The 23,977-nt window shown below is 44.0% G+C and overlaps 1 protein-coding gene across 4 annotated transcripts in view; it reads left to right on the plus strand.

Moving 5' to 3' along the window:
- Nucleotides 1-1,205: 1,205 nt before the first annotated feature.
- Nucleotides 1,206-23,977, plus strand: part of ralgps2 (Ral GEF with PH domain and SH3 binding motif 2) — a 79,812-nt gene continuing 57,040 nt past the window's right edge. For 3 of the 4 annotated variants that reach the window (XM_034704013.1, XM_034704022.1, XM_034704038.1), the window contains exon 1: nucleotides 1,207-1,586. The gene's annotated coding sequence lies outside the window, so the exon portion shown is untranslated. Of the gene's footprint in view, nucleotides 1,587-23,977 lie in introns of all 4 variants that reach the window. The other variant, XM_034704029.1, reaches the window with a different exon arrangement.

The following is a 23,977-nucleotide window of genomic DNA, read 5'->3' on the forward strand; positions in this document are numbered from 1 at the left end:
ACTCTCTGGGTCAGATTTTGGGTCCAAAACATACGACCATGATTCATAATTTATCATTAAATAGAGAAACACTTGATTCACACAAGAAGACAACTTTGTAGCATGGCAACAGTGGAGGAGGGATTTGTACGATGGCTGGGAAGTGTGAGGCAAGTGTACAAAGGATGAAACACCTTTACAAAGTTGGAGACAAATTTACATTTTGAAACACTTTTACATTTTATAAAACAAAAAGACATTGAACCCACTAACCAAGGCCAAAACAAATTTACATTTAAGAAAACATTTTTACAAAAGTCGATGTGATTGTCCCGGTTCTCATCAAAGGCGTGAAACAAGCCTTCGCTCAGAGAAACACTTTTACAAGAGACAGAACATTTTTACCAGGAACAAATTCACATAGAGTACGAATGCAACAACGATTTTCAAAATAAAAGTCTGTAATGAAAATGTGCAACATGAGAGTTTAATGCTAAATTTGCTAAATGTTTTTTATTTTGAAATTACACATCAGATATACTTGTGATTGGCAGGAACACATTTTGATGTGTTTTCTTATCAGTCTAAATCTAAATATTTTAGTTAAAACAGGGTTATTAATGTCAGATATATATTAATTCCCTGGCTGTTGCACATTTTCATATTAAATCATTGGTACATTCTCTTTCTGTCAGAATCTGTTTGTAAATTTGTTTCTGGTAAAAATGCTCTGTCTTTTTAAAAGTGTTTCTGATTTTGTAAATGTGTTTTGGCCTTAGTAAAAGTGTTCAATGTAATTTTGTTTTCCAAAGTGTATATTTGTCTCCAACTTTGTAAAAGTGTTTCATCCTTTGTAAGTTTGCACTTCCCAGCCACCGTAGACTTGGACAGAGGCTGAATGAGGGAATTGAAAGACACCAGCCTCAGAAAAGTGACATTTAAAAAAAAAAAAAAAAATCTTTAAATCATTTAAAGCCATCAGAGAGAAAATGAAAGCCTGGAAATTAGCATGAAACTCTGTTGTGTTACTTTCTAATGTACAACATCATAACAGAAATGTTACATATGTTTAATACTTAAATGATAGCAGCCAGAGCAAACCTCTCAACCTGAATTCAGACCATAGACTGTAAGATTCAGACCTGACCCTGAATGCAGGATCAGGTCTGCACTCCTGTGATGCTCCATCTGTCCACCAGGGGGAGCCCGCGTCACAAACTCAGACTTTGCGCCTTTTTTCAGACTCTTATTGTTTCACACTCTGAGCTCTGATACCTGACAACAACCTGACACTGAGAGAGCAGCCCGCAGAGACACACTTATACTCTTAATACAGGTTTATAAAGAAGACTCGGGGACTCTGTCCGGGGAGAAGAGGAGGAGCAGGAGGATGAAGGGCGGACTGAAGCTCCGCCTGTTCGCGTCCCGTCGGTCCTCATTCAAAACAAACTCAGCTGAGAGGAGCTGCTAGCTGGTAGCTGTTAGCTTACTGTGAGCTGACTGTGAGCCTGTGGACAGCTGAGTGTGTGTGTGTGAGTGTGTATGCTGAGGCCTCTGATGTCCCCGCACACTGACCATCAGAAGAAAGAAGAAGAAGCAGCTCTGAGGTGAGTCTCACACCAACATCACACTAACTTCACTCACAGCTAACGGCTAGCAGCGAGCTAAGCTGGGTCTGCGTGGTTCCGGAACCGGAGTGCTCCGGGTTCAGTCTCATCTGCATCAGGCTCTGTGTGTGTTGGAGGGGTGGGCTCTTGGTTCTGGTCCTGGTTTACGACGTTCTGGCTCTGGAGGATGCAGAGGTTTAGCCTTTCCTCTGGTCCCCTCCCCGCCCACGTGAAGCTCCTGATATAAAGCTGATAATAACAAATCACGCGCTCCTTCCCTGAGCTCAGCTAACAGGATCAACAAGCTAAGAGTCAGAGTCTGTCAGCTGGGTCTGTGTGGTTCTAGTGTTTTCGGGGATACTCAGGTCGGTCCTGGGACTTTGTGTGGAACAGATCTCTGCTGGCCTCAAACAGCCGCCTGCAGACTCCCTGCTGTGGGGGGCTACCAGGGGCGTGTGCAGACTCTGGGGACTAGGGTGGCCCAGGTGAGGCAGCAGGTGTGTTCACATGGAGCTCAAACATCACGACTACAGTAAACCCCCAGATATAAACAGAGGCCTTTATTTGAAGCAGGCTTGTATTCGAGGCACGTCTCTTTATCAGACCGTCTCAGTCTGACAGTTTGGTTTTTGTTATTGAGACAGACTTGTTTCTAGCTCAAGGCCAACCCAGCCTTGCTCAGCTCACTCTTCTGCTTTTTCCAGTAACGTTTGTTTCTGCTGTATTTTCTTCAGCTTATTTTAAAACTCTCTAAAATCCACATACACACCAATTCAAAGAGATGATCTTTACAGCAGAAATAAACATGTTTACAGCCTGGTACAAAAAACAAGTTTGGTCTGAATAGCTCATTTCTCCATCTGCACCATATCCTGTATAATAAATGGATGTGGTCTCCATACGTCACCCATCTGTTTCTGAAGCCCTGTTTTGAAGCCGATCATCGGTGGCAGCCATATTGGAAATGCTGAACTCAACCTAACTTCTGTTTAGCAAGTGTGAGGTAAAGAGGCGGGCCTTTAGCCTCCTCGCTAACATCTACAGTGTTCCCACCTGTCAATCAAGTCAGCTGTGCCTCTCATAATGGAAAAAACGTAATCTTAATATCTTTGAAATCGCCGCTTTACGAAAAATTCCCCCTGTACAGTGTGTGTCGATCCAGAAATGAGCTATCCAGACTACACTCGTTTTTGTACCAGGCTGTAAACATGTTTATTTCTGCTGTAAAGATCGTCTTCTTTGAATCAGTGTGTCTGTGGTTTCTGGTGTTTCTGCAGCCAGCCTCTAGTGGACGCTCAAGGAACTGCACTTTTTAACACTTCCGCAGTGGCTTCAATTCTGGCGGCCGGAGGTTGCCGCTTGTACACACTGTTATTTCACAACTTGTCTCTTTATTAAGATATTAAACGTACGAGTTTTGCCCAAATAAGGGCGTGGCTGCTTTGATTGACTGGTGGGCACACTGTAGCTGTTAGCTGTAGCTCAACTCCACGTCTTTGCTTAGGACTAGATCGACTGAAGTTAGGTTGAGTCAGGATTTCAAAATAATGACGATAGGGCATGGATTTAGCCTAATGGTTAAGTCGCTCGCCCATATAGCTGGTGGCCCAGGTTCGGTTCCAGCCTGTGGACCCTTTCCTGCATGTCTTACCCCCACTCTCTCCCAGTTTCTTGCTCTATCCACTGTCCTCTCATCTATAATTAAAGGTGCAAAAGCCCAAAAATACAACTTAAAAGAAATAAATAATGACGATTGGCTTCAAAACGGATTAGTGACGTCTCAGAGACTTAATCTATTATACAGATTATAAAACTTGCATATCAAACATTAGTTCTAATGTACTGCCACCTGCTGTTACTTCCATGTTACCACATGCTACACATGAACACAAACTGTCGATACAGAACACTGAAAGGAATAGAAATGGCTTGACAAAGTGAATGTAAGTAACGTCATGGATGCTTGTTTTTAAGATGTCTCTCTGAGTCATTACACATAAAGCACACTGACTCCTCCCCTCTGTGTTTCTAATATCTTCAGTGAAGCCTGTGTTTATGAATTCTTTGAATTTTTGAGTCTTACGTCATGTTTAGATTTCATGGATCGAGGGAAGGGGGAAGCACGTCTGAATGAGTCCCACATGTAGCGTTCAGCTCGCCCACTCTCTGCCCGGCACGTGCAGCCGAGCCAGAAGGCGTGCACAGGTGTCACTGCGGGGTCGCTGGAGGAAGGGAGGAGGGGGGAGGTGACAGCCGCTCTCACAGTCAATGTGGACGGTGTTGTGGGATTTTAATTAAGGACATTAACTCTCAAACTCCACCTGATAAAGTCTGTCAGGTGACCTTTGACCTCAGAGCAGCTGAGACTGATGCATGAAGGCTGTGATGATGCTTACAGCAGACATACAGGGCTGTGTGTTTAAGTCTGTTAAATGTATGTGTGTGTGTGTGTGTGTGTGTGTGTGTGTGTTCTCCACACACAGAACTCACATGATCACACGTTTCTCAGCGCTCAGAGGATGACTTCATGTTTAAAGACTTCTCTCTGAGCCGGGTCCGTCAGTTCTGGGTTTATTTCATGTTGAAGTGTAACACACACTCTGAAAGACTTTAAAGTGTGTGTGTGCACAGACCTAGCATGAAGGAGTGTTTGTGTGTGTGTGTTGACCTTTTATGAGTGTGTCACAGTGTAACATGTGACAGTCTGTCCTCTCCATCACAGCGTCCACATCGCTTATCTTATCTGTCAGTGTGTCAGTGTGTGAGCTGAAGGGTGTGTACTAAAAGCTGTGTGTGTGTACTAAAACCTGTGTGTGTGTGTGTGTGTGTGTGTGTGTTTGTGTGTGCACTGAGGTTTGTGAACACACTTTAGCGGTCAGCTCTGAAAGTTTGAGGCCGTGCTTGAAGCTAAAGTTCACCATTAGACCTCATTTTCTTTTAAATGTTTGCTTGTGTCTCTCTCTCTCTATCTCTCTCTCTCTCTCTCTCTCTCTCTGTGTGTTTGTGTGATGTCCTGTGAGGAATGTTCCATATCTCCATTCACTGTTTCTGTGTAACACTTCACATCTGACCCCGAGGTCTCTGCTTCAGACCCATGCCTGCGTGCAGATGTGTGTGTGTTTGTGTGCAGATATGTGTGTTTGTCTCTGTGTTGCTGTAATAAACAGGATCAGACTGTATTTGTTCTGATGGTGCGGATTAGAGCTGTTCTGTCTTTACATGTGTGCGTATGTGTGTGTGTGTGTGCGTGTGTGTGTGTGTTTGTGTGTGTCATTCAGTTTCAGGGGGTTTCAGATCAGTGAGAGTTGCTCCTGCAGACGGTCAGTGTGTGTGTGTACATGTTTACCTGGTAATCTGAGCTCTGGGGATTAGGATTTAATCCAATAGAAACTGGTTGATTCAGTATTGTGATGAGCCTTAGATTTACTGCATCCATCTGTACGTCTGCTCACACACACACACTGATCGATAGGAGTGTGTGTCCTCCTCAGTGCTGCACGATAAGAGAAGAGTTTAGCGTCATTAAAACACACTGAACTCTTGAACTGATTCACTAAACGATGAATGCAGATTATTTAACGGCCGTCAGTCTCTACGGCTGAGTCAGCGACGTCTTCACTTTTACTTCTGATTTTAAGTTTTGCTTTGAGAACGCTGCTCCATCTTCCTTTCATTATTCAGATCCCCATTAACATTAAGCAGATGAGTCCACAGTTCACTAACTGTCACACCCACAATGCAACATTACCAAACCAAACCAGGAAGTAAAACAGCTCCTCTCTATGAATTACCAAAATGAAAACAGAAGAGAAACTAACAGGTCATCATTCATTTAACGGACATTATACTGAAAACACAAGATCATCATCAGAAGTCAAAATTCACCAGGAGGTCACATAATGCACATCCTGTTTCAAACTCATGTTGAGCAAACTGAGAGAATAATCTTTCACATAGTAACTTTGGCGATGGCATCATAAATTTGCTTTTGTGAGAATTTACCACAGCTCTGCCATCCCAGACTTTAGTGCAGTTATATTCGTTTTGTTATAGCGCTGTGAAGCACAACACGCCGATTTATTTTGAGCTACTTGTAATTAAAAATCTTTCAATGAGACGTCGGACCAAATAGCAAAACAATAATCAAGAACCAGAGCATTCAGAAAATGTCTACAAGCTCCTCGTGATTTTTTAAGACAAGTCTCCCTCAAGCTCCCATAAAAGCATAATTTTGTTCGTCTTAATAATTCTCTGTGTAAATAAAAGAACAAAATTAAATTGAAGAAAATGAAATGAAATGAAGTAAAAAAAGATAGAAAATATAAAATAAAAAATTAAAATGAAATAATATAAAATAAAAAATAAAATAATAGGAACTGGAAAAACATGAGATCAAATAAATAACAAGGAATGATGAAATAATAAATAAAAATAAAGATATAAATGAAATAAAATAAAAATAGTTTAAAAAAAAGAATATTAAATTAAATTAAAATAAAAGGACCTGGAAAAAGATAAATTAAAATAAATACAATAAGATAGAATTATACAATAAATTAAAGATATAAAAAAAAAAATAGTTACAAATGAAAAAATTAAATGAAGTAAAAAAAAAGATAGAAAATAAAAAATAAAAAATTGAAATGAAATAATATGAAATAAAGAAATGGAACATGAAAAAAATGAAAGAAAATTAATACAATGAAATTAATGAAAAAAAGTAAATTTATAAATGAAATAAAAAAAAATAGTTAGAAAGGAAAAATTAAAGTGAAATAGAGTAAAATAAGATGAAAAAAAAAGATATAAAATTAATGAAATATATAAACTAAAATGAAATGAAAAATAAAAAGAACTGAAATAAAAAATGGAGTAAAATTAAATGAAAAATAAAATGAATAGATAAAAACAATCAGCTGTCTCACTTTACACAGCTACACATTTACAGAATATTAAACTGGTGTTTCTCAGGGTTATTTGTGTTACCCCCATTAAATGCATCTTATTATATAAATTACACAGAGATTCATGTTAATGGTAAACTTGGCCCAAACTCTCCTTTACCTTCATCGACCTCAGACTTTCTCTGGCAGGGTCAGCAGGTCGACCGCAGAGCCTCGCCCTCCTCTGTGACTCCTCCCACCTCCACCTGCTTTCAGCTGATCCCTCAGACTACCCTACCTGCTCCATCTGTTCAGGGTACGCCTGTAGGTACAGATTATGTGTGTGTGTGTGTATGTGTTTATATATGTGTTTATATATGTGTATATGTGTGTGTGAGATATAACTCGGCTGTCAGAGTCACTCTTGTGTGTTTACAGAGAGGGTGAAAGAGTAGGGAGGCTCTGCGTCATCTGTGTGTGTGTGTATGTGTGTGTGTGTGTGTGTGTGTGTGCGTGTGTGCGTGTGTGTGTGTGTGCGTGTGCTCTGTTCAACATCATGTTCATGTTTATGTGAGTGTGTGATTCACACTCTGCAGCATTAAAGTGAGCATCCAGCCTCTTCACTGTGTGGACTCCACTCACTGATGTTCTCTGTTGCTATGGTAGCTGAAGTGTGTGTGTGTGTTACATCCATTCAGCTCAGACGGAACTGCACAGTCACATGTCGTCTCAGAGTGTGTGTTGGCTTGCGTCATGTTGTGACACAGTGTGTGTGTTGGAGGATCATTGAAGGTTTAATATGATCAACGCCCTGCAGATAATCATTCATTTTATAACGACTGATCCACCGATCATTGATTACCTTACAAATTAATATGATGATGGACTCCACTTGATCATGATGTGTGTGGAGACGTGTTTGATGGAGATATTATTAGACGGTGTGTGAATATGTGTGTTTGTGTGTGTGTGTGTGTGTGTTAGGCTGCAGGCGGCTGGGTGAAGTGAGTGTTGTGGATTTGATTCTGACAGGCAGCTGATCAGCTGACTGTGTGTGTGTGTGTGTGTGTGTGTGTGTGTGTGTGTGTGTGTGTGTGTGTGTGTGCGTGTGTGCGTGTGTGCGTGTGTGCGTGTGTGCGTGTGTCTCTCTGTGTATTGAGTAATGTGCAGCTTCTGTAACACAGTGGATCATTATAAGAGGAAGTGTGTGTTTGTGTGTGTGTTTGTGTGTGTGTGTGTGTGTGTGTGTGTGATCCTCTCTTCTGGTTCCGTGTGTTATTGATCGTGTGCTTCCTGATGTGTTGTAATCTCAGAGCTCTGCTATAGTTGAGGTAAAGAAACACACACACAAACGCACAAAGTGTTAACACACACTCGTGACTGATGACTGACTCTTTCTCAGGAGGCCTCAAGTGAGATGGAAGGGGCTCACACACACAAACACACACACACGAACACAAACACACAAACACACAAACACAAACACAAACACACACACACACACACACACACACACACACACACACACACACACACACACACACACACACACACACACACACACTAACACCCACAGCAGAGTGTGGATCGTGTTCATCAAGCTGAGGACTGATATTGATTGAGATTAAATTTGGACTCATTGATTATTCTGAAGAGACGTGAGAACACGAGTCTTCACTGATTACAGATACTTGGATCAAACAGATGATCTCTGCTAACCTTTTCATTGAAAACCGTTCACCCACTGTGACGCCTGACCTCAGGTCAGCCTGATGCTGACAGTGTTTGACAGAATATTAACGTTGACTCACCTTAAAATCATAAATGAGTCAGATGTCTCCTCTTTGAACATTGTGTCTGTTCTCTCTACTTCTTCTGGTTTCAGTGACTTTGTAGAGATCAGCAGCTTAGAGATGCTCTCTACAGCTCTGGATCACAGGACTGGATGTTGCTCCACTTCTCCCTCTCAGAGATGGTTGGGGTCCAGTAGCTCCTCAGGCTGCCCTCACATCGACCAAGACCAGCCTGGGACCACACTAACGTTTTTACCACTGTGTCAACAGGCACTGAGATCACACTGATGCTTTTTGTAATGGATATACATTCATAATAATAATAAGAGACACAATGGTGAATATAGACACAAATATCCATATTATAGTCAAAGTTAGACTAGAACGGAACACTTAGGGTGCTGGTGGAACTCACCAAAACACCACTAGATCATCAACAGAAGCCCCCCCCCCCCCCCCCCCCCCCCCCCCACACACACACACACACACACACACACACACACACACACACACACACACACACACACACACAAATCTAAATAGAGTAAGTACAATAAAAAAGATAAAATCATTTAAATAATAATAATAATATTTAATAAATAAGAAATTGAGGAGTGAATTAAAATGTTAGAAAAACAACAGAGGGGGAATGAGACAGCCTTGGGTATCAGCCACAACCCAAATCTCAGAATGTGTTTGACGACCTTTCAGTGACCCTCCTCACCTGAGCTGCTGCTAACGTTAGCTCTCGATCTAACTTCATCCTTTATCTGGTTCAGCGATAAAGGCACGACGTTGGTAATGTGACTGTTAACAGGAAAAATGTCTGGAATGGCTTGACAGGCCGGGGCCTCAAATAGACTCTGATACAAGTTTGGTGTAGGTACAGGTGAGTCATACAGGTAAAAACACGAGACACGAAGGCTGACAGAGGAGGTACAAGCTCAGAGCTGACTCAGAGTCTGACGACGAGCTGAGAAGAAGCAGGTTTTTGTTGTGTTGCTTTGAGATGGTAGGTTGGTGTGTGTCAGGTTGGAGTGTGTCAGGTTGGTGTGTGTCAGGTTGGTGTGCGTGTCAAGTTGTAGGTGTCCTGAGGTAAGAGGTCAGAGGTGAGGTCAGGGGTCAGAGGTGAGTTCAGGGACAGCTCTGCAGAATGTGAGCTGTGAGGGTCCAGCTGACACTCCAGGCGTCTCTGTGTTCTCGTGGAGGATTTTCTCTCTGCATGCCTGAAATACTCTCACACAGGGGACTTCAGGTCACATGACAGGAGAGAGACTGGGATTGTAGAGAGGTTAAATAGCGGCCCTTTGTCCTCTCATTGATATAAACATGGAGGACAAAACCTTCAGAGCGGCTGTATGACATTTCTATTCTTCGACCAGGTGTGTGGAATCGAAAAAAGCTGCAGGCCTGCACGGACCTTTGTTCTGTTTTGTGGTACAGATAGAGCGCCCCCCCTCAAACATAAACAGAGTGAAACCGCCACACCCTCCTCTTCCTCTCACACTGTCCTCATACAGTACTGTGTCTTCATGTGTGTGTTCATGTGTGTGTTCATGTGTGTGTTCATGTGTGTGTGTGTGTGTGTGTGTGTGTGTGTGTGTGTGTGTGTGTGTGAATCAGTCATATTTCAGTCTGAACTCTGAAGTCTTCCCTGATTTAAAGCCAGAACAAGTTTGTGTCATGGAAAGCCTTGAAGCTGCCAGAGGCCGTACATCACACACACACACACACACACACACACACACACACACACACACACACACACACACACACACACACACACACACACACACACACACACACACACACACACACACACACACACACACACACACACACGCTCAAACACACGCTCAAACATCAGGCCTGTTGTTCCACAGCGTTCCCTCCATCCGTCTCACTTTAGTGCTGAACTCTCTGAACTGTTTGTACTCGGTGTGAAACGCTGCTCCCTCCTCCTCCTCTGATAAATGAACTGATGACTCATGTCTTCCCTTTCCTGTCACCTGTATTCAGGTGTTCACAGGCCGGGTCCTGACATGCAGACGCAGGCATGCACACACATGTCCGCAGTCACACACTTTACATCACCAACTGTCACACTGCTGCTTATTCAGGTTATCACGTGAACGTCACCACATAAGCGTCTGTTCAACACTTTATAAATTTGCTCTCTGTCAATGCATCCTTTTAGAGTTTAAAGGGATAGTTCACTTATTTCTGAAGTGGGGTTCCCAACAGACTCTTTCCAAACAGAGCAGAGCTAGACCGTACTCTATGTTCTATTATTAACAAAGACCCAACATCAAGACAGGATCAGATCCAGTCCCATCTTACAGACAGGACTCAGTCTGATCTCATCTTAATCCACCATGAGCAGAGCACTTTGCAGCATTTAGCAAGTTACAGTGGCAAGGACAAACTTCCTTTAACAGGCAGAAACCTCCAGCAGGACCAGACTCATGTTAGACACACATCTACTGAGACCGTGTTGGAGAGAGAGATAGAGGGAGATGAAGAGAGAGAGAGATGATAGTGGTGAGATAGATAGTAGCAGTTGTAGCAGCTGGAGTCTGGCACGTCCACAGCAGCAGAGATCCAGAGGAACCTACGAGACAAGGGAGCTCAGGGACTCCAGAAAGGTCTATGGTTAGTAACTTTAATGGGACAGGAAGAGTTAAAGTGAGAGACAGGCAGACAGAGGAGAGAGAAGGAAAGACAGGATCCCACTGTGTCAGTCTAAGCCTATAGCAGCATAACTAAGAGCTGGTCCAAGCCTGATCCAGCTCTTACTATAAGCTTTATCAAAAAGGAAAGTTTGAAGCCTACTCTTAAAAGTAGAGAGGGTGTCTGCCTCCCGGACCCGGACTGGTAGATGATTCCAAAGGAGAGGGGCCTGATAACTGAAGGCTCGACCTCCCATACTACTTTTAGAGACTTTAGGTATGATGAGCAGGCCTGCATGTTGGAAGCGTAGTGCTCTAGAGGAGTAATAGGGCACTATGGGCTCTTTAAGATACAAAATGATGTAGATGAGGTGAGAGAGCTGACCGGGTTTCTGAACATGGAGGACGAGCTGAACGTGACCACCTGTGGGTAATACACTTACTGTAGACAACCACACTACAAAAAAACACTGACTGTCCCTTTAATGTGTCAGGAGGCACACTTGGCAACATCACTGCAGCATGCAGAGTGTTTGACTGGTAACTTAAAGAGATGTGTGAATGTGAACACGACTTCCTGTTGTCTCAGAGTCTGATGGAGGGAGAGGAGGGAGAGGAGAGAGAGGAGAGAGGGGGGGAAGAGGAGGGAGAGGAGGGAGAGGAGGCAGAGGAGGGAGAGGAGGGAGAGGAGGAAGAGGAGGGAGAGGAGGAAGAGGAGGAAGAGGAGGAAGAGGAGGGAGAGGAGGGAGAGGAGGGAGAGGAGGGAGAGGAGGGTATTGGAATGATGTGGAAGAGAATGGAGGGAGAGTCTGTGTTTCCTATTTATAGTCAATATGTGAATGTTCATCCTGTCTGTACTCGTCCCCGTGTGTGTGTGTGTGTGTGTGTGTGTGTGTGTGTGTGTGTGTGTGTGTGTGTGTGTGTGTGGCCCCGGGACATGCTGCTCTGTAGGACGGGGGGGTCGGAAAAGGGTGTGAGGGGCTCCTTCAGGGAGAGAGAGAGAGAGAGGGGGGGGATGCATGGGGGAGGGGTAGAGGAGATACAGCTGTTTCTCAGCTGTTGCTCTTCCTTCACTCCCCCCCTCCTCTGTGACTCGGGGAGCACACTGCGTCTGTTGTTCGCTCTGAATCGATGTTTCACAGCTGCTGTCACATGAAGAAGAAGAAGAAGAAGAGCATCAGATCTGTTTACAGCTCGCTCCATGATATTACACACTCACATAACTCTGTGCTCCTGTGTGTCCCTGACCCGTGAGGGTGTGTGGGTGTCATGTTTTAGTCCTATGTGACCTTTGACCCAGTGAACTCTCAGAGCTCAGTGTTTGATGTTTGTGGGTGTCGTCCATGTGTTTGGAGGAAGTTTCGTGTCTCTAACTCCTCTCCTGCGGACACATGGCTCTGAAATCTTTCAGGCATGAACTCTCAACATTTCCAGGAAACCTTCAGGTCTCTGAAAGCCCTCAGGTTTCAGAAACCTCACAGCAGGAGACCTCCTGGAGCTCTCTCAGCTCCATTTGGTGCAGGTGAGGGAGGGGAGGAGGGGTGAGACATGCAGGATGATGATGAGGAGGGTTCAGTAATGTCTCCTGTCTGTGCTGTGATATCACTGCAACATGTTAGGGGTGGGCGATCGATACGGCCTCAAAGTTATATCACGATATTTTCCATCAAAATATTAACTTTTCAGTCTGACTGTCTCTGTGTCTGTGGTAGGGCTGTACGAAAAGTCGATTTAATCGATCAATTCAAATTTTTGGTGTCAATCTAGATTTTCTCCGTAACCTCCTCCACTTGATATTTTTTCAGCAATAGCATAAAGAATTTAGTTTTCAAGGAGGTTTATTCTTGAAAATACACTTTTTTTTCCACAGAGGAGATACTTTTATTTTTTTGTTTTACTTTTAGTTTTGGTTCATGCTGCTTAATGTCACAGTCAAAGAACTGATTATTTTCATGAGATGGAAAATGAAGTCTTTTTAAGTTGTACTGTAGCTTTGTTTCAAGCTAGACATCTAGCTGAAAGTTATACTGCTTTTATTACTATTTTCACGAGAAAAACAAAAAAGGAGGAGTAAAAAAATTGGGGATTTTATTCCTAGGCCATATCGCCCAGCCCTAGTCTGTGGATTCCTAATCCTACCAGCTACTTTTTATCTTTACCATCAATTTCTTAAACCGTAACATCTTGTAATGGTGTGTATTATAATAAACAAGGCTTAAAATATTCAACTAAAATTACGAATTTTAAAGATAAATATTTCAACTTCTTAACTGAACTCCTGACCTGCTCTTTGTTTCGCTCACAAACAGAATTTTTTATTATTTGATTTATTTTGGTTTACTAGTTTGAGCAAGGACTTTATTATGAAGAATTGTCAGAAGTGGCATGTGTTCATTCCGAAGCTTGATTCAGCTGTTTTTATCAATAACTTGTTAAGAGTTTACGGTCGCTCCTTCCACCAAGAGTCACAGCCACACCCGGATTCTGCTTTTTTAAACCAGGGATTCCCAAAGTGTGGGTCGGGACCTCCTGGGGGGGGTCGCGAGACGAAGTTATCTAAAAATAATACATTTTACCCATTGTAGTAAAAAATATCAACAGAAATAGTAGCTACCCTGAAATAAAACCTTGAATAGAAAGTGTGATGAGTTCTCTGCCTTTCTTTTTGCCAGATGACTCCTAAGTTTAGGGTTAGTGAACAGTTAATTATCAAAAGCATCAGAAGCAGTAGATTGATTAATAGAAACACAGACACATGCTCATATAGGTAGGCTAATATCTGCAGACCAGCTGAATGAAGCCACATTAAATCACTTTCAGGGACAGTGGGGGTCATGAGTCTTTGGCACCTTTATTTTGAGGGTCGCGGGCTGAAAAGTTTGGGAACCCCTGCTTTAAACCATCATCGGCTTAAGACGAGCGAGTCTTCAGTTACAACACACCCAGTTAATGCTGCTGTTATCAGCTGACATCAAACCTAAAGAGGAGAGAAGTAAGTTTACCCGATGACTGACTGAGACACTTTGCTGTTTCACTGTAAACATTAACATCAGCTTTGACACAGGAAGAGGAAGAGGCGAGCGTGTATGTCCGCCTGGCTCTGCTCTGGAGCGCCACACCTCATCTAGTCATTAAATCATGAATACTGCGATATGAAACTTTATTGTACCGGTGTTATCATGGACTGTATGATACAGCACAGCTCTAATCTCCACAATACAAAGTAGAAAACAACACAAACAACTGAAGCGAATAGTGAAGAGTGCAGGGCTGAGAAACTGCTCACTGTGACCGTCTCAGACTGAAACCTGCTGCGTTCACACATCAGCTCTCCGACTTCAAACAAGCTGTACGAACTAAAGTTATGTGTGCATGACACTCCGCTGCATATATGTGAAAGTAAATGTAGAAGTTTTTTGTTGCATGTGTGAAAAGGGCCGCAGACTTTGTGAATAAAAAGTGTGAATAAAGTTTTGTAGAAGAATCGTCTGTTTGCGTTCACAGCTGGATAAAGTCAGGACACTTTCAGGAGTTTTGTTCCTGACTGAGAGGAGCTGCAGACTCTTCCTCTTGTCCCTCTGGTCTCTCCCCTCCCAGCACTCCTCTCTTTGTGTTGTCAGTTGTAGTCTGAGGTTTTATCGGGCCCCGGGGGCCGGGCAGGGCTGTGTTAGAGGAAGTCATGCATGCAGACAGTGTGTGTGAGAGCCTGTGTTCTGCTGTTATCTCAGTGCTGCTCAGTTTAACAGGTTCAAAGTGATCTGAGTTCTGGATCCAAACTAATCTTAGGAGCAAACAGAGAGAGTTCGACAGACTCGGAGCTTGTTTCTCTTCTGTGTGCAGATATCAGACTCTCAGCCTGCAGTGGGTTAGTGTTACAGTGAGCTGCTGCAGAGACGTGTTTCAGTATCTGATCAGAGGAAACTCAGGGACAGAGCGGCTCTGAGGCTGAACTCTGTTGTTCCTGCAGGATTTACAGTAGACCCAGCAGGACGGAGGGACTCTCTAATCTCACTCTGACTTATAAAACCGGTAATTAAAATGTCTCTGTCTGAGGGAGGTTTATTTTTAAGGCTCAGCAGCAGCAGCGCTTTTCTTTTCACTGCAGAGGTTTGTTCTCCAGAGCGGCGGTCAGCTCTTTGTTACCACCAGAAATAACCGACCTCAGAATGCAGAAACGAACAGCTGTGTGATCAAACATGTTTATAATACTACTGTTAAAAGACTGAAAAATGTCTATAACACATAACTTCAACATGAGAACACGTCTACAACACGTCTACAGCATGTCCACAACACGTCTACATCATATGTTTAACACGTGTCCTCTCAGACAAAGAGCACAGTATGATAGCTGGATGAGAGTCCAGACCTGATGTCTTCAGTCTGTCTGCTAAAGACAGAAGATACTGTGTGTGTGTGTGTGTGTGTGTGTGTGTGTGTGTGTGTGTGTGTGTGTGTGTGTGTGTGCGTGTGCGTGTGTGTGTGTGTAATAGTAGTTTGTCAGGTTTCAGCTTGTTGTGTTTCGCTCTGAAGCCCTCAGGGTACAACTGGTACCAGAATTAGACCAGCTTTAACACAGACAGACAGACAGACAGACAGACAGACAGACAGACAGACAGACAGACAGACAGACAGACAGACAGACAGACAGACAGACAGACAGACAGACAGACAGACAGACAGACAGACAGACAGACAGAGTTAGTTTACTTTTTAAAGTTCAAGTCAAACATACAGAGCTAGAAATGTAAAGTCTGATCAAGCTTACAGCACCTGAGGCCTGAGATCTACAGGACCAATCACAGTCCTCTAATTTGAAAAGGGGCTGGCTTTAAAAGGTGACAACACAGGAGCGTCGCTTTATGGCCCTTTTCCACTATACAGTTCCAGCCCTACTCGACTCGACTCGGTTCTACTCAACTCGACTCTACTCGTTTTGGGGCACCTTCTCCACCAGCCGGAGTACCGTCTCATGGTGGGCGGGGTCATCATAACACAGCTGCGCGAAACCGCGTTCACGTCATTTTGAACGCTACACAAACACAACAATCACAAACAATGGAGGACATGGAGGCAATGGTGTACTTGCTGCTTGGTCTGTGGCCTTTTTTGTTGCAGGGCGAGCGAGAGAGGAAAGCAAACGAGTACTGATGCCGTTTTTTTAAAAAAAAGGCGGGTTTGATCTATGGTTGGGCGTGATTGGGCGTCGCGCTCATGACTCTTCGGTGACGACATTCTCTGACCAATCAGTGGCCGGCAGTCCGTCGACGTCACCTTAAAGTATTGGCTCAGCTCGCTTGGAACCAGAGCAGAGGAGGTTCGAAAAACTGGTATCTGACACGAGATACTGCGCCCGTGGAAACGCAACACAAACCGAGTAGAGTCAAGTCGAGTAGAGTAGGGCTAAGACGGGCCGGTGGAAAAGGACCATTACAGTGCAGACCAAACGGCAATCTTCAATTGCGAGAATTGAAGCCAATGCGGAAGTGTTAAAAACTGCAGTTCCTCGAGTGTTCACTAGAGGCTGGCTGCAGAAACACCAGAAACCACATACACACCCATTCAAAGAAGATGATATTTACAGCAGAAATGAACATGTTTACAGCCTGGCTCATAAAACAGTTAAAGCCTGAAGAGCTCATTTCTCTATCCATTTAATTTATTCAAAACGCAGCAATTTGAAGATATTAAACTTAAGAGTTTTGCCCAAATAAGGGCGTGGCTGACTTGATTGACAGGCGGGAACACTGTAGCTGTTAGCGAGGAAGCTAAAGGCCCATCTCTTTACCTCACACTAGCTCTGCAGAAGTTAGGTTGAGTTCAGCATTTCCAATATGGCATCCACCAATGATCGACTTCAAAACGGCTTCAGGGACAGATGGGGGACGTCACGGATACTACATCCATTTATTATACAGGATATGATACAGACCCACCGGAGGCAGCTAAGACCACTCACTTTGGCTGCTTCACATTGGAGTCTCTTAAATTAAAGGTACATCTCATAATGTTTATTCACTTTATGCACAAAATTGACTTAATGAAGGTGAAAAGGAGATCCACCGGTGTGTCTGTTTACATTTGTGCCGCTGTGTGCTACGCTACTTGCTACGTTGCTCTGATTGGTTGTAGATCTGTCCAGTTGCTTCAATAGAAACTTCAGCATACGGCCGGCACTAAAGCTCCGTGGATAAAGGACATAAATTGGATGGATCCAGACCCATTCATTAAGATTAAGCAACACAGCTGGAACAAAACAATACAGATTGTTGAAGACACTTCAGTTAGCAGCTTTAGAAACAAGAAAATGTAAAAATAGATTTATTCAGATATCTGTTGGAGAGAAACGTTTCTGTAGTCTCTGAATGGTGTTAATGTCTCATTAATAACCGCTGAAGCGAGGCAGTTATCAAACCGCCTCCACAGAGCTCCGTCCTGCCTGTGAGAGCTTTGATGCGAGACGTCACAGAGACATGTTAACATGAGTCAGAACTCAGAGACACGTCCCCCGGCTCTATTTGTGACTGTGTGTGGAGAGGCGTGAGGATCAGGAATATTTTCATTTAAACGTACAGAGCACCTCGTCTCTTTTCAGATGATGTAGTTCTGTCTGCCTCTGTAGGCTGAGACCTCCGGCAGGCTCCAGGGTCGGATATGAAGTGGTTTAGATCAGGGTCGGCTCCTGAAAGTCTGGGACCGTGGGTCTCTGCTGAAGAACAGTGGATTGATCCCTCAGGGTGGGGACTGAGTCTCTGCCTCAGGCGAAGGAAGGGAACTATATCTGTATCTTGTTAGACTGGGCTTGCTGCAGCATCAGCAGTAATGCAGATGTCGTACTGGACTGCTGTGGAGGGAGGGAGGTCACTTAAGACTGTCAGTGGATCTACGTTCCACACACCTCCATTCCTCGTCCTCTACAGCTCGTACACACACAGTGAGGAGGAGCACAGGTGTGACAGTCTCACCTGGATCAGACTGTGCATAAGAGGCTGCATTGTGAGTCTGGATTCAGGGAGGTTTGGTCCTGCACTGGTCGGCCTCGTTGCCTCCTCAGAGACTCATAGAGGAACACATACAGATGGTATCAGCTTCCTGTGTTGCTCCGAGTGTTTCCTGTTCTTAATGATCTTTGCAGAGAACCAGCACGGACAGCTGATCTGCCGCAGCAACACAATTCCTCTGACACCCCCCCCTCCAAAACCCCCAACACCCCCTCCAGATCTGTCACCATGCTCTGTCACCTCGTGTCTGCAGCTGAGGTCAGCTGTGGGCACGGACTGATCCAGGACACACAGACGCTGTGAGGCAAGGAAGGAAGCAGTCATCAGAGTTTAAAGAGAGCCGTTTTTAGATGACCAATAGGACACGGCTCTTTAAATGTTTAGTCTCTTCACTTCTTTATTAATCTCTTAAAGGGTCCCGCAAAGAGTCACACATATCTACGTGTATATATAAGTTCAGCTGCATGCACTACTCACACAATGCATGCTCGCACTCATAATCAGATGTGTGTGCAGACGTGCATCGTGGTGGATTTGTCAGGAGAAAGACAGGAAGAGGAGCAGGCCTGATTTTTAACAGCTGTATTTAAATGTTGACTGAACTCCTGAACATTTCAGGAAACTTTCAGCATGAGGTTCAAACCTTAAAATTTTCACCCTGAAGTTTATCCGGACTTCTTCCTGTCAGCTCCCTTCTAAAATGTCTGCAAGAAGTTGTGGGTGTGTGAATGCAGCAGGTAAAAGTCTGTAAATGTGCTGATGCAGTCTTTTTGAATGCAGTAAAGCTGCTTCATCCTCTGTTCTCTTCACCTGCATGTTCTTTTCACACATTGAACACGTTCAATCACACGCAACATTGATAGGAAGGCAACAACTGCCGTCCTAGTGTCAGACTCTGCTTCAACAGCCATCTTGGACATGTTAGCATTACACAGTGACTACTGCTGTGTCCTTTTGAGGGGCATTTTGGCCTTTTATTGGATTGGACAGCTGAAGAGAGATAGGAAATGTAGGGAGGCCAGAAGTAGGGATGCTCCGATTGATCGGCCACCGATCATTATCGGCTGATTTCTTTGAAAAAGTACGTGATCGGCTTATGCCGATCAATGCCTTTCATTGCCGATAACAAAAAACCATCACCTGTAGCTCATACTTGGCAGCCTGCAGCCTGAAGAGGACCTGTGTGTAATATGCCCCCTCCCCCTTTCCTTCACACTGCGCAGGCGCGCAGCGGCAAACCACAACAAACATGTCTGCCGTGTGGAACTTTTACACAGTCTGTGAGAGTGATGTAAAGTTTGCATCCTGCAACACATGCTACGAAAAAATATCTCGCAGGGGAAGCACGTTAAAAAAGCCTCAACACAACCAATTTAATAAGACATTTAAAGAGCAAACACTTGGCGGAGTCTGGGGAGTTTTTGATGCTCACGGCAGTGAATGAAAAGAAGACAGCCGGAGCAGCATCAGTCAGACGGCAGCTAACACAGCCCATGGTGGCAACACTCTACCGGGACGTAAATAATTCACAGACGTAGCGCTGTCAGAGCTCCACCAGACAGTGTAATCTCACATCGAACGTCTCCCTAAAGAAGGAATCTCATTCTCTGTAAGTTTCACGAGTTTCAAACTTGGCATATTCCGAAAGACAAACTTGTGAGACATATTGTCTTTTATTTATTTGACTTTCTTTTTCCCCAGATGATGTAGCACTCACCATAACTAAATTGAAAAATGTACAGAAAATCCATGTGATCGGTATCGGTGATCGGCAGTGATCGGCACTCGTGGCTGATCGGTATAGGAATCGGCAGCATAAAACCTGATCGGAACATCCCTAGTCAGAAGTCGACCCTGCGACCGCTGTGACAAAGCACGTGCTTAAACCGCTAGACCAGTGCTTCCCAAACTGTGGGGAGGTACGACGGGGGCGCGGCACAGCTTAATAAAACAATACACCCAATTCTCGATGCTAACTAGGCCAACTAATGTATATTGTGTGTTATAAGTGAAGTGTTGAAACTTGGTTTTCTAAAGTTCAATATGTGTATGATCGATGGCTGTGGCTGTGACTAGTGGCCAAATGAACAACTGTAAATATTATAACTCCAGACGGCCGCCGCTGATCATAGTTAAGCTGCTTCAATGAAAAACATTTCCTTTTTGACAAACTTCACAATAAAAGTCCCCTCATGTTATGTAGTCCAAAAAACTTTACTCTGAAACATCTATAGCAGGAAGCAGCATGTTGTCAGCTGTAGTAACTTGACACTTTGAATAAAGTGCCTGTAGATGTCCAAATTATATTAACAGGAGAAGAGGAAAGTCAATTCAGTGAACACAGATTTAGTAAGAAGCTACAAAAACCTGAGTTCTGAACAAATGGAGGGCATGGAAATATTTTCACCCCTGCAGAAAAAGTTTGGGAACCACTGCGCTAGACCAACGGCACCCCGTCTGGATAGCAGCTTTGTAAAGTTTCTGATGCAGGCTGTCCTGATATTTTTTAGGAATTTGAAGGAGTGCATGAGTGAAAAGACGATAGAGAGATGTAGGGATGAGATGATTGGAGGAAGGGAGGGAGGCAAGTGTCTCTAAAAACAGCTTTCTTACACCGACTGTAGCTTTAAAACGTTGCTGCCTGTGTCCACGCAAAACGTTTGTCCAAAACAAAATAAGATATTAGAATAGGAGGAGTTTTATGTTCGTATAACGTTCATGTTATTTTGAGTGTAATTTCAAACAGATAGACGGTACATGAGCCTCATCAGAGCGTTATTATCTCACACAGATGGACAGAGGCTCTCTGAGTCACTGATGATGATGATGAACAGATGAAGAGTGGGACAAGTGTTCATATCCATCAATAAGTTATTATGTTTGTATGTTCTAATAAAACATAATAAACATGTGGACATGAAGGACACAGTGTAGACGCTGATGAAACCTGTATCATATTATTATTCAGCAGAGACTTCAGAGACGTGTGTGTGTGTGTGTGTGTGTGTGTGTATATATGTCTGTGTGTGTGTGTATATGTGTGTATATATGTGTGTGTGTCTCAGTGTTTCAGTAGTGCTCATAAGCACACTCTGCTCTCTCTCTCCAAACCAGCCTGTGCACCATCCTCTGTCCTCTCTGAACACCACCAGCATGCTAAGTGATGCTGCACCCCCCCCCCCCCCCCCCCCCCCCCCCACACACACACACACACACACACATACACACGCAGGGCCACCATGCTGTAATCAGGGACAGCAGCAAGCATTGACCTGCTGTGACAGATGCCGTGTGTCTATATATGCGTGTTTGTGCGTGTTATTTGAGAGTGTGTGTGATCAATTCTGCCCCTCTTAACTACGGATCAATACACCCCCCACCCCCCGGCCAGCTGGAGCTCAGAGAGGAATCAGAACTTTGCTCCAGACATCAACCCAAAGAATCAGACAACACCAGCAGAGAAGACAGGAGGCTTTTATTTTGATATTATGAAACAGAAGGAAGTGATGTAGGAGTTCAGACAGGTTCAGGGCCTGTGTCCAGTCACAGCGTCCTCTCCTGTAGTGTGCAAACATGCCCCCAAAGTCGGCTCTTAACTTTTCGGACACGGCTGAACCCGCTGAGGGAATCAATCAATAAAACACACGACTGAGACGAGCAGTGAAGACTAAACGATCATTATGGCCCCGCCCACTCGCTCACTGTGAACCTGCTGCGTTTACCCATCCACTCACCCCGTCTTCACTGCAGGGAGAGGTCTGTCTATGCACTCACACATGCAGCCCACCTTGACGAGGTGGAGGTGTTTTCAGAGCTGCAGAGATAAAGAGATAAAGCAATGAAGAGGAGGATGCAGCAGCAGCTCACTGACACACTGACCTACTTTATCTCTGCAGCACGTTTCACTGAAACATCCCAGCTGCTCAGCTAACAGAGAGCGAGCACAGAGCATGTTTAAAACATGAGACTGTGTTTGTGCTGAACGCTGCACAAACCTGACACAAGCGTGTGTGTGTGTGTGTGTGTGTGTGTGTGTGTGTGTGTTTTCTTTATTTAGTGTAGACAGGCTTCAGTAGAGGAGATGAAGACTGCAGTCTGCTGCAGTGTGCATTTTTAAGGTGGGATATTTACGCCCCTGTTACTTTGTCTCTGCAACGTGTTTGCAAAACTTCTGCTGTATGAGTCTCGTGCATCGCGCTCGTTTGTAGCACGTATGAATGCATTTTATCCTCTTTCAGTAAAACGAGCAGTAACTATGATGTAGGACTTTGTGGCTTTTGAAGTCCGCAAGTCACAGGAAAGTGAATCTCTCTGCGATTCGTGTGCGTCCTCCATCTTTCCTCTCGTCCCAGCATTGAGATCTGCAACAGCTTTTTCTTTCTTTGTCTAAAGAACAGCGGTCTTATCTGTCAGCTTCTTTTCTCTGCTGTCTTCTTTTGATATATAGCCACTTTCAATAAACTTGTTAGCTCCATCGTGAGGAGTCATTAAAGGTGACATATTATGCTCTTTTTTATCAAAATATATTGGTCTAAGAGGTCTCCAAAACATGTCTTTAAAGTTTATTGCTCAAAAAAACCCACTTTGAAATCAGATTTTGGCATGCCTGTAAACCCCTCTTTTTCAGCCCTGCTCAGAACACTCTGTTTTCTATGTCTGTGCCTTTAAATGAGAATGAGCTCTCTGACCACGCCCCCTCAGGAAGTGGATGTGACCTCGGCTGTCCAGCACTTTTATCTAATGTTTACATGTTGGCTGAATATACACGGCTGCTCACAGACCCGCGTTACTTCAACCCTCTGAATTTGATCCAGAATCTGATCCTGACAGAGAGGCGCCTGCAGCAGGACCTTTCTGAACGATTGGTCACATATTTTGTGTTTCTTGTTGTTTTATTTGTCAGTATGTCGACATGTGTCTTAGTACACAGCGACAAACATGTAGCTATGTGGCTATGCTAACTAGCGCTAGCACTTTTCCATGAAAAATAAAAATCATCCAGTAGATCTTCAAATCTGCAGACGTGGGGAGAAAAGCCGACCGTTGTGTTTATTAAGACAGCCTACAACTAGCATGCCTCCCTCCTAAGCTCCTTGTTAGCACACATGTGTGCAGGGAATGAAAAACAGAGGAGGAGTTGAGTTGTATTTTATACAGTCTATGGGCTAAACAAGCTCCGAGCTCTGACTTCCGTTACAGACCGGATGGCGTCATGACGTATGAAAAACACTGAAAACTGAAACGGCTCGTTTCACACACATTTACAGAAAGGTGGAGAAATCAGAACAGGGGCAGAATGGATTCTTTTCATTTTCGGGGGGGTTGTAGACATGCCAGGGACACATATTTCAGGTAGAGAACCATTAAAAAGTCGATTTTGCATGATATGTCACCTTTAAGTGGTGATGCAGTGAGTTACAGCGCTGTATTTATTCAATGTAGATAAACATATTTAGCTTCCTCATATCAATAATTGTATGATACAATCAGGACGAAGACATATTCCGGTATCGATATGTTGTCCCACCTCGTTCAGAGTTGCAATGTGTGTCAGAAGTGCAAGAAGCTTTATTTCACTGTTTCATCATCTCACCTGAGCTGCAGGAGCGTCACACTTCTTCACATCTCTATCTTTACCTCCTCTCTGCACCTCAGACCTTTTTATACCTCCACATGCCTCCTCACTCTGCCTCACACTTACATCTTTACCTGCTCGCTGCTACCTACATGTCCTCTTTATTTTACTCCTCACATCCCTGCACACCTCAACACATCTCATCACGTTTCATTGAACCCTCCTCATACCTCCTCACTACACCTCCTCTCATCTCCCTTTCCCTCTTCCCACCTTCACTCTTTAACACCTCTTCCTCTCCCTCCGCTCCCTTCTTTAATGCTCAGCAGCCAGAGGAGCCTGAACTGTGTGTCTGTGTTTGTGTGTGTCTGAGTGTGTGTTTACGTGTGTGTGAGGGTACGGGGTTGTCTGTTAGTCCGTGCCCTGTAGCTTCAGGTGTAAATACTCAGGTGTAAACAGGTCCAGGATCA

Source organism: Notolabrus celidotus, chromosome 2, assembly GCF_009762535.1.
Source record: "Notolabrus celidotus isolate fNotCel1 chromosome 2, fNotCel1.pri, whole genome shotgun sequence".
Classification (NCBI taxonomy): Eukaryota; Metazoa; Chordata; class Actinopteri; order Labriformes; family Labridae; genus Notolabrus; species Notolabrus celidotus.